Here is a 15,527-nt window from a genome sequence, read left to right as displayed (position 1 = left end):
TTTCCTCCATGAACACCATGGGATGCTTCCTCTAATGAACACCATGGGACACTTCCTCGGTGAACACCATGGGATATTTCCTTGGTGAACACCATGGGACATTTCCTCGATGAACACCATGGGATGCTTCCTCAATGAACACCATGGGACATTTCCTCTGAACACCATGGGACATTTCCTCGGTGAACACCATGGGACATTTCCTCGATGAACACCATGAGATGCTTCCGCAATGAACATCATGGGACATTTCCTCTATGAACACCATGGGACACTTCCTCTATGAACACCATGGGACATTTCCTCTATGAACACCATGGGACATTTTCTCGGTGAACACCATGGGACATTTCCTCGGTGAACACCATGGGACATTTCCTCGGTGAACACCATGGGTCACTTCCTCTATGAACACCATGGGACATTTCCTCGGTGAACACCATGGGAAATTTCCTCGATGAACACCATGGGACATTTCCTCTATGAACACCATGGAACATTTCCTCGATGAACACCATGGGACATTTCCTCAGTGAACACCATGGGACATTTTCTCGATGAACACCATGGGACATTTCCTCGGTGAACACCATGGGACATTTCGTCGGTGAACACCATGGGTCACTTCCTCTATGAACACCATGGGACACTTCCTCGATGAACACCATGGGACATTTTCTCAATGAACACCATGAGACATTTCCTCGGTGAACACCATGGGACATTTCCTCAGTGAACACCATGGGACATTTCCTCGATGAACACCATGGGACATTTCCTCGATGAACACCATGGAACATTTCCTCTATGAACACCATGGGACATTTCCTCTATGAACACCATGGGACATTTCCTCGGTTAACACCATGGGACATTTCTTTGGTGAACACCATGAGACACTTTCTCTATGCACACCTTGGGACATTTCCTCGATGAACACCATGGGACATTTCCTCGATGAACACCATGGAACATTTCCTCGATGAACACCATGGAACATTCCGTCGGTGAACACTATGGGACATTTCCTCGGTGAACACCATGGGACATTTCCTCGATGAACACCATGGGACATTTCCTTGGTGAACACCATGGGACATTTCCTCGGTGAACACCATGGGACATTTCCTCTATGAACACCATGGGACATTTCCTCGGTGAACACCATGGGAAATTTCCTCAGTGAACACCATGGGACATTTCCTCTATGAACACCATGGACATTTCTTCGGTGAACACCATGGGATATTTCCTCGGTGAACACCATGGGACATTCCCTCGGTGAACACCATGGGACATTTCCTCGGTGAACACCATGGGACATTTCCTCGATGAACACCATGGAACATTTCCTCTATGAACACCATTGGATATTTCCTCTATGAACACCATGGGACATTTCCTCGGTTAACACCATGGGACATTTCTTCGGTGAACACCATGAGACATTTCCTCTATGAACAACATAGGACACTTCCTCGATGAACACCATGGAACATTTCCTCGGTGAACACCATGGGACATTTCCTCGGTGAACACCATGGGACATTTCCTCGATGAACACCATGGAACATTTCCTCTATGAACACCATTGGATATTTCCTCTATGAACACCATGGGACATTTCCTCGGTTAACACCATGGGACATTTCTTCGGTGAACACCATGAGACATTTCCTCTATGAACAACATAGGACACTTCCTCGATGAACACCATGGAACATTTCCTCGGTGAACACCATGGGACATTTCCTCGGTGAACACCATGGGACATTTCCTCGGTGAACACCATCGGACATTTCGTCGGTCAACACCATGGGACATTTCCTCGGTGAACACCATGGGATACTTCCTCAATGAACACCATGGAACATTTCCTCTATGAACACCATGGGACACTTCCTCAATGAACACCATGGGACATTTCCTCAATGAACACCATGGGATACTTCCTCAATGAACACCATGGAACATTTCCTCTATGAACACCATGGGACACTTCCTCAATGAACACCATGGGATAGTTCCTCAATAAACACCATGGAACATTTCCTCGATGAACACCATGGGACACTTCCTCAACGGACACCATGGGACATTTCCTCAATGAACACCATGGGATACTTCCTCGATGAACACGATGGAACACTTCCTCGATGAACACCATGGAACATTTCCTCGAACACCATGGGACATTTCCTCGGTGAACACCATGAGACACTTTGTCGATGAACACCATGGAACATTTCCTCGATGAACACCATGGGACATTTTCTCGATGAACACCATGGGACATTTCGTCGATGAACACCATGGGACATTTCCTCGATGAACACCATGGGACATTTCCTCGGTGAACACCATGGGACATTTCCTCGGTGAACACCATGGGACATTTCCTCTATGAACACCTTTGGACATTTCCTTGGTGAACACCATGGGAAATTTCCTCAGTGAACACCATTGGACATTTCCTCTCTGAACACCATGGACATTTCCTCGGTGAACACCATGGGATATTTCCTCGGTGAACACCATGGGACATTCCCTCGGTGAACACCATGGGACATTTCCTCGGTGAACACCATGGGACATTTCCTCGATGAACACCATGGAACATTTCCTCTATGAACACCATTGGACATTTCCTCTATGAACACCATGGGACATTTCCTCGGTTAACACCATGGGACATTTCTTCGGTGAACACCATGAGACATTTCCTCTATGAACACCATAGGACACTTCCTCGATGAACACCATGGAACATTTCCTCGGTGAACACCATGGGACATTTCCTCGGTGAACACCATGGGACATTTCCTCGGTGAACACCATTGGACATTTCATCGGTCAACACCATGGGTCACTTCCTCTATGAACACCATGGGACATTTCCTCGATTAACACCATGGGACATTTCCTCGGTGAACACCATGGGATACTTCCTCAATGAACACCAGGGAACATTTCCTCTATGAACACCATGGGACACTTCCTCTATGAACGCCATGGGACATTTCCTCAATGAACACCATGGGATACTTCCTCAATGAACACCATGGAACATTTCCTCTATGAACACCATGGGACACTTCCTCAATGAACACCATGGGATAGTTCCTCAATGAACACCATGGAACATTTCCTCTATGAACACCATGGGACACTTCCTCAATGAACACCATGGGATAGTTCCTCAATGAACACCATGGGACATTTCCTCGGTGAACACCATGGGACATTTCCTCGGTGAACACCATGGGACACTTCCTCTGACACACCATGGGACATTTCCTCGATGAAAACCATGGTACACTTCCACGATGAACACCATGAGACATTTCCTCGATGAACACCATGGGACATTTCCTCGGTGAACACCATGGAACATTTCCTCAGTGAACACCATGGGACATTTCCTCTATGAACACCATGGGACATTTCCTCTATGAACACAATGGGACATTTCCTCTATGAACACAATGGGACATTTCCTCTATGAACACCATGGGACATTTCCTCGGCGAACACCATGGGACATTTCTTCGATGAACACCATGGGACATTTCCTCTATGAACACCATGGACATTTCCTCAGTGAACACCATGTTCAATTTCCTCAGTGAACACCAAGGGACATTTCCTCGATGAACACCATGGGACATTTCCTCGGTGAACACCATGGGACATTTCCTCGGTGAACACCATGGGACATTTCCTCGGTGAACACCATGGGACACTTCCTCTATGAACACCATGGTACATTTCCTCGATGAACACCATGGAACACTTCCTCGATGAACACCATGGAACATTTCCTCAATGAACACCATGGGACACTTCCTCTATGAACACCATGGGACATTTCTTCGATGAACACCATGGAACACTTCCTCGATGAACACCATGGAACATTTCCTCGATGAACACCATGGAACACTTCCTCGATGAACACCATGGAACATTTCCTCGATGAACACCATGGGACATTTCGTCGATGAACACCATGGGACATTTCCTCTGTGAACACCATGGGACATTCCCTCGATAAACACCATGGGACACTTCCTCGATGAACACCATAGGACACTTCCTCGATGAACACCATGGGACATTTCCTCGGTGAACACCATGGGACATTTCCTCGGTGAACACCATGGGACATTTTCTCGATGAACACCATGAGACATTTCCTCGGTGAACACCATGGGACATTTGCTCGTTGAACACCATGGGACATTTCCTCGGTGAACACCATGGGACATTTCCTCGGTGAACACCATGGGACATTTCCTCGGTGAACACCATGGGACATTTCGTCAGTGAACACCATGGGTCACTTCCTCGGTGAACACCATGGGACATTTCGTCGGTGAACACCATGTGTCACTTCCTCAGTGAACACCATGGGACACTTCCTCAATGAACACCATGGGATATTTTCCTGATGAACACCATGAGACATTTCCTCGGTGAACACCATAGGTCACTTCCTCTATGAACACCATGGCACACTTCCTCGGTGAACACCATGGGACATTTCCTCGGTGAACACCATGGGACATTTCCTCAGTGAACACCATTGGACATTTCCTCTCTGAACACCATGGACATTTCCTCGGTGAACACCATGGGATATTTCCTCGGTGAACACCGTGGGACATTCCCTCGGTGAACACCATGGGACATTTCCTCGGTGAACACCATGGGACATTTCCTCGATGAACACCATGGAACATTTCCTCTATGAACACCATTGGACATTTCCTCTATGAACACCATGGGACATTTCCTCGGTTAACACCATGGGACATTTCTTCGGTGAACACCATGAGACATTTCCTCTATGAACACCATAGGACACTTCCTCGATGAACACCATGGAACATTTCCTCGGTGAACACCATGGGACATTTCCTCGGTGAACACCATGGGACATTTCCTCGGTGAACACCATTGGACATTTCGTCGGTCAACACCATGGGTCACTTCCTCTATGAACACCATGGGACATTTCCTCGATTAACACCATGGGACATTTCCTCGGTGAACACCATGGGATACTTCCTCAATGAACACCATGGAACATTTCCTCTATGAACACCATGGGACACTTCCTCTATGAACGCCATGGGACATTTCCTCAATGAACACCATGGGATACTTCCTCAATGAACACCATGGAACATTTCCTCTATGAACACCATGGGACACTTCCTCAATGAACACCATGGGATAGTTCCTCAATGAACACCATGGAACATTTCCTCGATGAACACCATGGGACACTTCCTCAACGAACACCATGGGACATTTCCTCAATGAACACCATGGGATACTTCCTCGATGAACACGATGGAACATTTCCCCAATGAACACCATGGGACATTTCCTCGGTGAACACCATGAGACACTTTGTCGATGAACACCATGGAACATTTCCTCGATGAACACCATGGGACATTTTCTCGATGAACACCATGGGACATTTCGTCGATGAACACCATGGAACATTTCCTCGGTGAACACCATGGGACACTTTATCGATGAACACCATGGGACATTTCCTCAGTGAACACCATGGGACATTTCCTCAGTGAACACCATGGGAAATTTCTTCAGTGAACACCATGGGACATTTCCTCTATGAACACCATGGACATTTCCTCGATGAACACCATGGGATATTTCCTCGGTGAACACCATGGGACATTTCCTCTATGAACACCATGGACATTTCCTCGATGAACACCATGGGACATTTCCTCGGTGAACACCATGGGACATTTCCTCGGTGAACACCATGGGACACTTCCTGTGACACACCATGGGACATTTCCTCGATGAAAACCATGGTACACTTCCACGATGAACACCATGAGACATTTCCTCGATGAACACCATGGGACATTTCCTCGGTGAACACCATGGAACATTTCCTCAGTGAACACCATGGGACATTTCCTCTATTAACACCATGGGACATTTCCTCTATGAACCCAATGGGACATTTCCTCTATGAACACAATGGGACATTTCCTCTATGAACACCATGGGACATTTCCTCAGTGAACACCATGGGACATTTCTTCGATGAACACCATGGGACATTTCCTCTATGAACACCATGGACATTTCCTCGGTGAGCACCATGTTCAATTTCCTCAGTGAACACCAAGGGACATTTCCTCGATGAACACCATGGGACATTTCCTCGGTGAACACCATGGGACATTTCCTCGGTGAATACCAATGGACATTTCCTCGGTGAACACCATGGGACACTTCCTCTATGAACACCATGGTACATTTCCTCGATGAACACCATGGAACACTTCCTCGATGAACACCATGGAACATTTCCTCAATGAACACCATGGGACATTTCCTCGGTGAACACCATGAGACACTTTGTCGATGAACACCATGGAACATTTCCTCGATGAACACTATGGGACATTTCCTCGATGAACACCATGGGACATTTCGTCAATGAACACCATGGAACATTTCCTCGGTGAACTCCATGGGACACTTTATCGATGAACACCATGGGACATTTCCTCGGTGAACACCATGGGACATTTCCTCAGTGAACACCATGGGAAATTTCCTCAGTGAACACAATGGGACATTTCCTCTATGAACACCATGGACATTTCCTCGATGAACACCATGGGATATTTCCTCGGTGAACACCACGGGACATTTCCTCTATGAACACCATGGACATTTCCTCGATGAACACCATGGGACATTTCCTCGGTGAACACCATGGGACATTTCCTCGGTGAACACCATGGGACACTTCCTCTGACACACCATGGGACATTTCCTCGATGAAAACCATGGTACACTTCCACGATGAACACCATGAGACATTTCCTCGATGAACACCATGGGACATTTCCTCGGTGAACACCATGGAACATTTCCTCAGTGAACACCATGGGACATTTCCTCTATGAACACCATGGGACATTTCCTCTATGAACACAATGGGACATTTCCTCTATGAACACAATGGGACATTTCCTCTATGAACACCATGGGACATTTCCTCGGCGAACACCATGGGACATTTCTTCGATGAACACCATGGGACATTTCCTCTATGAACACCATGGACATTTCCTCAGTGAACACCATGTTCAATTTCCTCAGTGAACACCAAGGGACATTTCCTCGATGAACACCATGGGACATTTCCTCGGTGAACACCATGGGACATTTCCTCGGTGAACACCATGGGACATTTCCTCGGTGAACACCATGGGACACTTCCTCTATGAACACCATGGTACATTTCCTCGATGAACACCATGGAACACTTCCTCGATGAACACCATGGAACATTTCCTCAATGAACACCATGGGACACTTCCTCTATGAACACCATGGGACATTTCCTCGATGAACACCATGGAACACTTCCTCGATGAACACCATGGAACATTTCCTCGATGAACACCATGGAACACTTCCTCGATGAACACCATGGAACATTTCCTCGATGAACACCATGGGACATTTCCGCTATGAACACCATGGGACATTTCCTCTATGAACAACATGGGACATTTCCTCTATGAACACCATGGGACATTCCCTCGATAAACACCATGGGACACTTCCTCGATGAACACCATAGGACACTTCCTCGATGAACACCATGGGACATTTCCTCGGTGAACACCATGGGACATTTCCTCGGTGAACACCATGGGACATTTTCTCGATGAACACCATGAGACATTTCCTCGGTGAACACCATGGGACATTTGCTCGTTGAACACCATGGGACATTTCCTCGGTGAACACCATGGGACATTTCCTCGGTGAACACCATGGGACATTTCCTCGGTGAACACCATGGGACATTTCGTCAGTGAACACCATGGGTCACTTCCTCGGTGAACACCATGGGACATTTCGTCGGTGAACACCATGGGTCACTTCCTCAGTGAACACCATGAGACACTTTCTCTATGAAGACCTTGGGACATTTCCTCGATGAACACCATGGAACATTTCCTCGATGAACACCATGGGATATTTCTTCGGTGAACACCATGGGACATTTCCTCGGTGAACACCATGGGACATTTCCTTAGTGAACACCATGGGAAATTTCCTCAGTGAACACCATGGGACATTTCCTTTATGAACACCATGGACATTTCCTCGATGAACACCATGGGATATTTCCTCGGTGAACACCATGGGACATTTCCTCTATGAACACCATGGACATTTCCTCGATGAACACCATGGGACATTTCCTCGGTGAACACCATGGGACATTTCCTCGGTGAACACCATGGGACACTTCCTCTGACACACCATGGGACATTTCCTCGATGAACACCATGGTACACTTCCTTGGTGAACACCATGGGACATTTCCTCAGTGAACACCATGGGAAATTTCCTCGATGAACACCATGGGACATTTCCTCGATGAACACCATGGAACATTTCCTCTATGAACACCATGGGACATTTCCTCTATGAACACCATGGGACATTTCCTCGGTTAACACCATGGGACATTTCTTCGGTGAACACCATGCGACACTTTCTCTATGAACACCTTGGGACATTTCCTCGATGAACACCATGGGATATTTCCTCGGTGAACACCATGGGACATTTCCTCGGTGAACACCATGGGACATTTCCTCAGTGAACACCATGGGAAATTTCCTCAGTGAACACCATGGGACATTTCCTTTATGAACACCATGGACATTTCCTCGATGAACACCATGGGTTATTTCCTCGGTGAACACCATGGGACATTTCCTCTATGAACACCATGGACATTTCCTCGATGAACACCATGGGACATTTCCTTGGTGAACACCATGGGACATTTCCTCGGTGAACACCATGGGACACTTCCTCTGACACACCATGGCACATTTCCTCGATGAACACCATGGTACACTTCCTCGATGAACACCATGAGACATCTCCTCGATGAACACCATGGGACATTTCCTCGGTGAACACCATGGAACATTTCCTCAGTGAACACCATGGGACATTTCCTCTATGAACACCATGGGACATTTCCTCTATGAACACAATGGGACATTTCTTCTATGAACACAATGGGACATTTCCTCTATGAACACCATGGGACATTTCCTCGGTGAACACCATGGGACATTTCCTCGATGAACACCATGGGACATTTCCTCTATGAACACCATGGGACATTTCCTCTATGAACACAATGGGACATTTCCTCTATGAACACAATGGGACATTTCCTCTATGAACACCATGGGACATTTCCTCGGTGAACACCATGGGACATTTCCTCGATGAACACCATGGGACATTTCCTCTATGAAAACCATGGACATTTCCTCGGTGAACACCATGTTAAATTTCCTCAGTGAACACCAAGGGACATTTCCTCAATGAACACCATGGGACATTTCCTCGGTGAACACCATGGGACATTTCCTCAGTGAACACCATGGGACATTTCCTCGATGAACACCATGGGACATTTCCTTGGTGAACACCATGGGACATTTCCTCAGTGAACACCATGGGACATTTCCTCGATGAACACCATGGGACATTTCCTCGATGAACACCATGGAACATTTCCTCTATGAACACCATGGGACATTTCCTCTATGAACACCATGGGACATTTCCTCGGTTAACACCATGGGACATTTTTTCGGTGAACACCATGAGACACTTTCTCTATGAACACCTTGGGACATTTCCTCGATGAACACCATGGAACTTTCCTCGATGAACACCATGGGATATTTCCTCGGTGAACACCATGGGACATTTCCTCGGTGAACACCATGGGACATTTCCTCAGTGAACACCATGGGAAATTTCCTCAGTGAACACCATGGGACATTTCCTTTATGAACACCATGGACATTTCCTCGATGAACACCATGGGTTATTTCCTCGGTGAACACCATGGGACATTTCCTCTATGAACACCATGGACATTTCCTCGATGAACACCATGGGACATTTCCTTGGTGAACACCATGGGACATTTCCTCGGTGAACACCATGGGACACTTCCTCTGACACACCATGGCACATTTCCTCGATGAACACCATGGTACACTTCCTCGATGAACACCATGAGACATTTCCTCGATGAACACCATGGGACATTTCCTCGGTGAACACCATGGAACATTTCCTCAGTGAACACCATGGGACATTTCCTCTATGAACACAATGGAACATTTCCTCTATGAACACAATGGGACATTTCCTCTATGAACACAATGGGACATTTCCTCTATGAACACCATGGGACATTTCCTCGGTGAACACCATGGGACATTTCCTCGATGAACACCATGGGACATTTCCTCTATGAAAACCATGGACATTTCCTCGGTGAACGCCATGTTAAATTTCCTCAGTGAACACCAAGGGACATTTCCTCGATGAACACCATGGGACATTTCCTTGGTGAACACCATGGGACATTTTCTCGGTGAACACCATGGGACATTTCCTCGGTGAACACCATGGGACACTTCCTCTATGAACACCATGGTACATTTCCTCGATGAACACCATGGAACACTTCCTCGATGAACACCATGGAACATTTCCTCAATGAACACCATGGGACACTTCCTCTATGAACACCATGCGACATTTCCTCTATGAACACCATGGGACATTTCCTCGATGAACACCATGGAACACTTCCTCGATGAACACAATGGAACATTTCCTCGATGAACACCATGGAACACTTCCTCGATGAACACATGGAACATTTCCTCGATGAACACCATGGGACACTTCCTCTATGAAAACCATGGAACACTTCCTCTATGAACACCATGGGACATTTCCTCGGCGAACACCATGGGACATTTCTTCGATGAACACCATGGGACATTTCCTCTATGAACACCATGGACATTTCCTCAGTGAACACCATGTTCAATTTCCTCAGTGAACACCAAGGGACATTTCCTCGATGAACACCATGGGACATTTCCTCGGTGAACACCATGGGTCACTTCCTCAGTGAACACCATGAGACACTTTCTCTATGAACACCTTGGGACATTTCCTCGATGAACACCATGGAACATTTCCTCGATGAACACCATGGGATATTTCCTCGGTGAACACCATGGGACATTTCCTCGGTGAACACCATGGGACATTTCCTTAGTGAACACCATGGGAAATTTCCTCAGTGAACACCATGGGACATTTCCTTTATGAACACCATGGACATTTCCTCGATGAACACCATGGGATATTTCCTCGGTGAACACCATGGGACATTTCCTCTATGAACACCATGGACATTTCCTCGATGAACACCATGGGACATTTCCTCGGTGAACACCATGGGACATTTCCTCGGTGAACACCATGGGACACTTCCTCTGACACACCATGGGACATTTCCTCGATGAACACCATGGTACACTTCCTTGGTGAACACCATGGGACATTTCCTCAGTGAACACCATGGGAAATTTCCTCGATGAACACCATGGGACATTTCCTCGATGAACACCATGGAACATTTCCTCTATGAACACCATGGGACATTTCCTCTATGAACACCATGGGACATTTCCTCGGTTAACACCATGGGACATTTCTTCGGTGAACACCATGCGACACTTTCTCTATGAACACCTTGGGACATTTCCTCGATGAACACCATGGGATATTTCCTCGGTGAACACCATGGGACATTTCCTCGGTGAACACCATGGGACATTTCCTCAGTGAACACCATGGGAAATTTCCTCAGTGAACACCATGGGACATTTCCTTTATGAACACCATGGACATTTCCTCGATGAACACCATGGGTTATTTCCTCGGTGAACACCATGGGACATTTCCTCTATGAACACCATGGACATTTCCTCGATGAACACCATGGGACATTTCCTTGGTGAACACCATGGGACATTTCCTCGGTGAACACCATGGGACACTTCCTCTGACACACCATGGCACATTTCCTCGATGAACACCATGGTACACTTCCTCGATGAACACCATGAGACATCTCCTCGATGAACACCATGGGACATTTCCTCGGTGAACACCATGGAACATTTCCTCAGTGAACACCATGGGACATTTCCTCTATGAACACCATGGGACATTTCCTCTATGAACACAATGGGACATTTCTTCTATGAACACAATGGGACATTTCCTCTATGAACACCATGGGACATTTCCTCGGTGAACACCATGGGACATTTCCTCGATGAACACCATGGGACATTTCCTCTATGAACACCATGGGACATTTCCTCTATGAACACAATGGGACATTTCCTCTATGAACACAATGGGACATTTCCTCTATGAACACCATGGGACATTTCCTCGGTGAACACCATGGGACATTTCCTCGATGAACACCATGGGACATTTCCTCTATGAAAACCATGGACATTTCCTCGGTGAACACCATGTTAAATTTCCTCAGTGAACACCAAGGGACATTTCCTCAATGAACACCATGGGACATTTCCTCGGTGAACACCATGGGACATTTCCTCAGTGAACACCATGGGACATTTCCTCGATGAACACCATGGGACATTTCCTTGGTGAACACCATGGGACATTTCCTCAGTGAACACCATGGGACATTTCCTCGATGAACACCATGGGACATTTCCTCGATGAACACCATGGAACATTTCCTCTATGAACACCATGGGACATTTCCTCTATGAACACCATGGGACATTTCCTCGGTTAACACCATGGGACATTTTTTCGGTGAACACCATGAGACACTTTCTCTATGAACACCTTGGGACATTTCCTCGATGAACACCATGGAACTTTCCTCGATGAACACCATGGGATATTTCCTCGGTGAACACCATGGGACATTTCCTCGGTGAACACCATGGGACATTTCCTCAGTGAACACCATGGGAAATTTCCTCAGTGAACACCATGGGACATTTCCTTTATGAACACCATGGACATTTCCTCGATGAACACCATGGGTTATTTCCTCGGTGAACACCATGGGACATTTCCTCTATGAACACCATGGACATTTCCTCGATGAACACCATGGGACATTTCCTTGGTGAACACCATGGGACATTTCCTCGGTGAACACCATGGGACACTTCCTCTGACACACCATGGCACATTTCCTCGATGAACACCATGGTACACTTCCTCGATGAACACCATGAGACATTTCCTCGATGAACACCATGGGACATTTCCTCGGTGAACACCATGGAACATTTCCTCAGTGAACACCATGGGACATTTCCTCTATGAACACCATGGAACATTTCCTCTATGAACACAATGGGACATTTCCTCTATGAACACAATGGGACATTTCCTCTATGAACACCATGGGACATTTCCTCGGTGAACACCATGGGACATTTCCTCGATGAACACCATGGGACATTTCCTCTATGAAAACCATGGACATTTCCTCGGTGAACGCCATGTTAAATTTCCTCAGTGAACACCAAGGGACATTTCCTCGATGAACACCATGGGACATTTCCTCGGTGAACACCATGGGACATTTCCTCGGTGAACACCATGGGCCATTTCCTCGGTGAACACCATGGGACACTTCCTCTATGAACACCATGGTACATTTCCTCGATGAACACCATGGAACACTTCCTCGATGAACACCATGGAACATTTCCTCAATGAACACCATGGGACACTTCCTCTATGAACACCATGCGACATTTCCTCTATGAACACCATGGGACATTTCCTCGATGAACACCATGGAACACTTCCTCGATGAACACAATGGAACATTTCCTCGATGAACACCATGGAACACTTCCTCGATGAACACATGGAACATTTCCTCGATGAACACCATGGGACACTTCCTCTATGAAAACCATGGAACACTTCCTCTATGAACAGCATGGGACATTTCCTCGGCGAACACCATGGGACATTTCTTCGATGAACACCATGGGACATTTCCTCTATGAACACCATGGACATTTCCTCAGTGAACACCATGTTCAATTTCCTCAGTGAACACCAAGGGACATTTCCTCGATGAACACCATGGGACATTTCCTCGGTGAACACCATGGGACATTTCCTCGGTGAACACCATGGGACATTTCCTCGGTGAACACCATGGGACACTTCCTCTATGAACACCATGGTACATTTCCTCGATGAACACCATGGAACACTTCCTCGATGAACACCATGGAACATTTCCTCAATGAACACCATGGGACACTTTCTCTATGAACACCATGGGACATTTCCTCGATGAACACCATGGAACACTTCCTCGATGAACACCATGGAACATTTCCTCGATGAACACCATGGGACATTTCCTCGATGAACACCATGGAACATTTCCTCTATGAACACCATGGGACATTTCCTCAGTGAACACCATGGGACATTTCCTCGATGAACACCATGGGACATTTCCTCGATGAACACCATGGAACATTTCCTCTTTGAACACCATGGGTCATTTCCTCTATGAACACCATGGGACATTTCCTCGGTTAACACCATGGGACATTTCTTCGGTGAACACCATGAGACACTTTCCTATGAACACCTTGGGACATTTCCTCGATGAACACCATGGAACATTTCCTCGATGAACACCATGGGATATTTCCTCGGTGAACACCATGGAACATTTCCTCAGTGAACACCATGGGACATTTCCTCAGTGAACACCATGGGAAATTTCCTCAGTGAACACCATGGGACATTTCCTTTATGAACACCATGGACATTTCCTCGATGAACACCATGGGATATTTCCTCGGTGAACACCATGGGACATTTCCTCTATGAACACCATGGACATTTCCTCGATGAACACCATGGGACATTTCCTCGGTGAACACCATGGGACATTTCCTCGGTGAACACCATGGGACACTTCCTCTGACACACCATGGGACATTTCCTCGATGAACACAATGGTACACTTCATCGATGAACACCATGAGACATTTCCTCGATGAACACCATGGGACATTTCCTCGGTGAACACCATGGAACATTTCCTCAGTGAACACCATGGGACATTTCCTCTATGAACACCATGGGACATTTCCTCTATGAACACAATGGGACATTTCTTCTATGAACACAATGGGACATTTCCTCTATGAACACCATGGGACATTTCCTCGGTGAACACCATGGGACATTTCCTCGATGAACACCATGGGACATTTCCTCTATGAAAACCATGGACATTTCCTCGGTGAACACCATGTTAAATTTCCTCAGTGAACACCAAGGGACATTTCCTCAATGAACACCATGGGACATTTCCTCGGTGAACACCATGGGACATTTCCTCGGTGAACACCATGGGACATTTCATCGGTGAACACCATGGGACACTTCCTCTATGAACACCATTGTACATTTCCTCGATGAACACCATGGAACACTTCCTCGATGAACACCATGGAACATTTCCTCGATGAACACCATGGAACACT

The 15,527-nt window shown here is 46.6% G+C and overlaps 1 long non-coding RNA gene across 1 annotated transcript in view; it reads left to right on the top strand.

The window, feature by feature from the left end:
• Positions 1–15,527, top strand: part of LOC142925387 (uncharacterized) — a 133,577-nt gene that overhangs the window by 23,048 nt on the left and 95,002 nt on the right. The window contains exon 1 of the long non-coding RNA XR_012942370.1: positions 1–15,527. This exon is cut by the window's left edge and continues 23,048 nt beyond it; it is cut by the window's right edge and continues 86,073 nt beyond it. This is a non-coding gene — a long non-coding RNA (uncharacterized LOC142925387).

This window comes from Petromyzon marinus, chromosome 20 (genome assembly GCF_048934315.1).
Source record: "Petromyzon marinus isolate PM22_M1 ecotype Great Lakes invasive population chromosome 20, UKy_Petmar_22M1.pri1.0, whole genome shotgun sequence".
Classification (NCBI taxonomy): domain Eukaryota; kingdom Metazoa; phylum Chordata; class Hyperoartia; order Petromyzontiformes; family Petromyzontidae; genus Petromyzon; species Petromyzon marinus.
The sequence above is the reverse complement of the archived record's forward strand: the minus strand, read 5'-3'. Positions and strand labels throughout refer to the sequence as shown.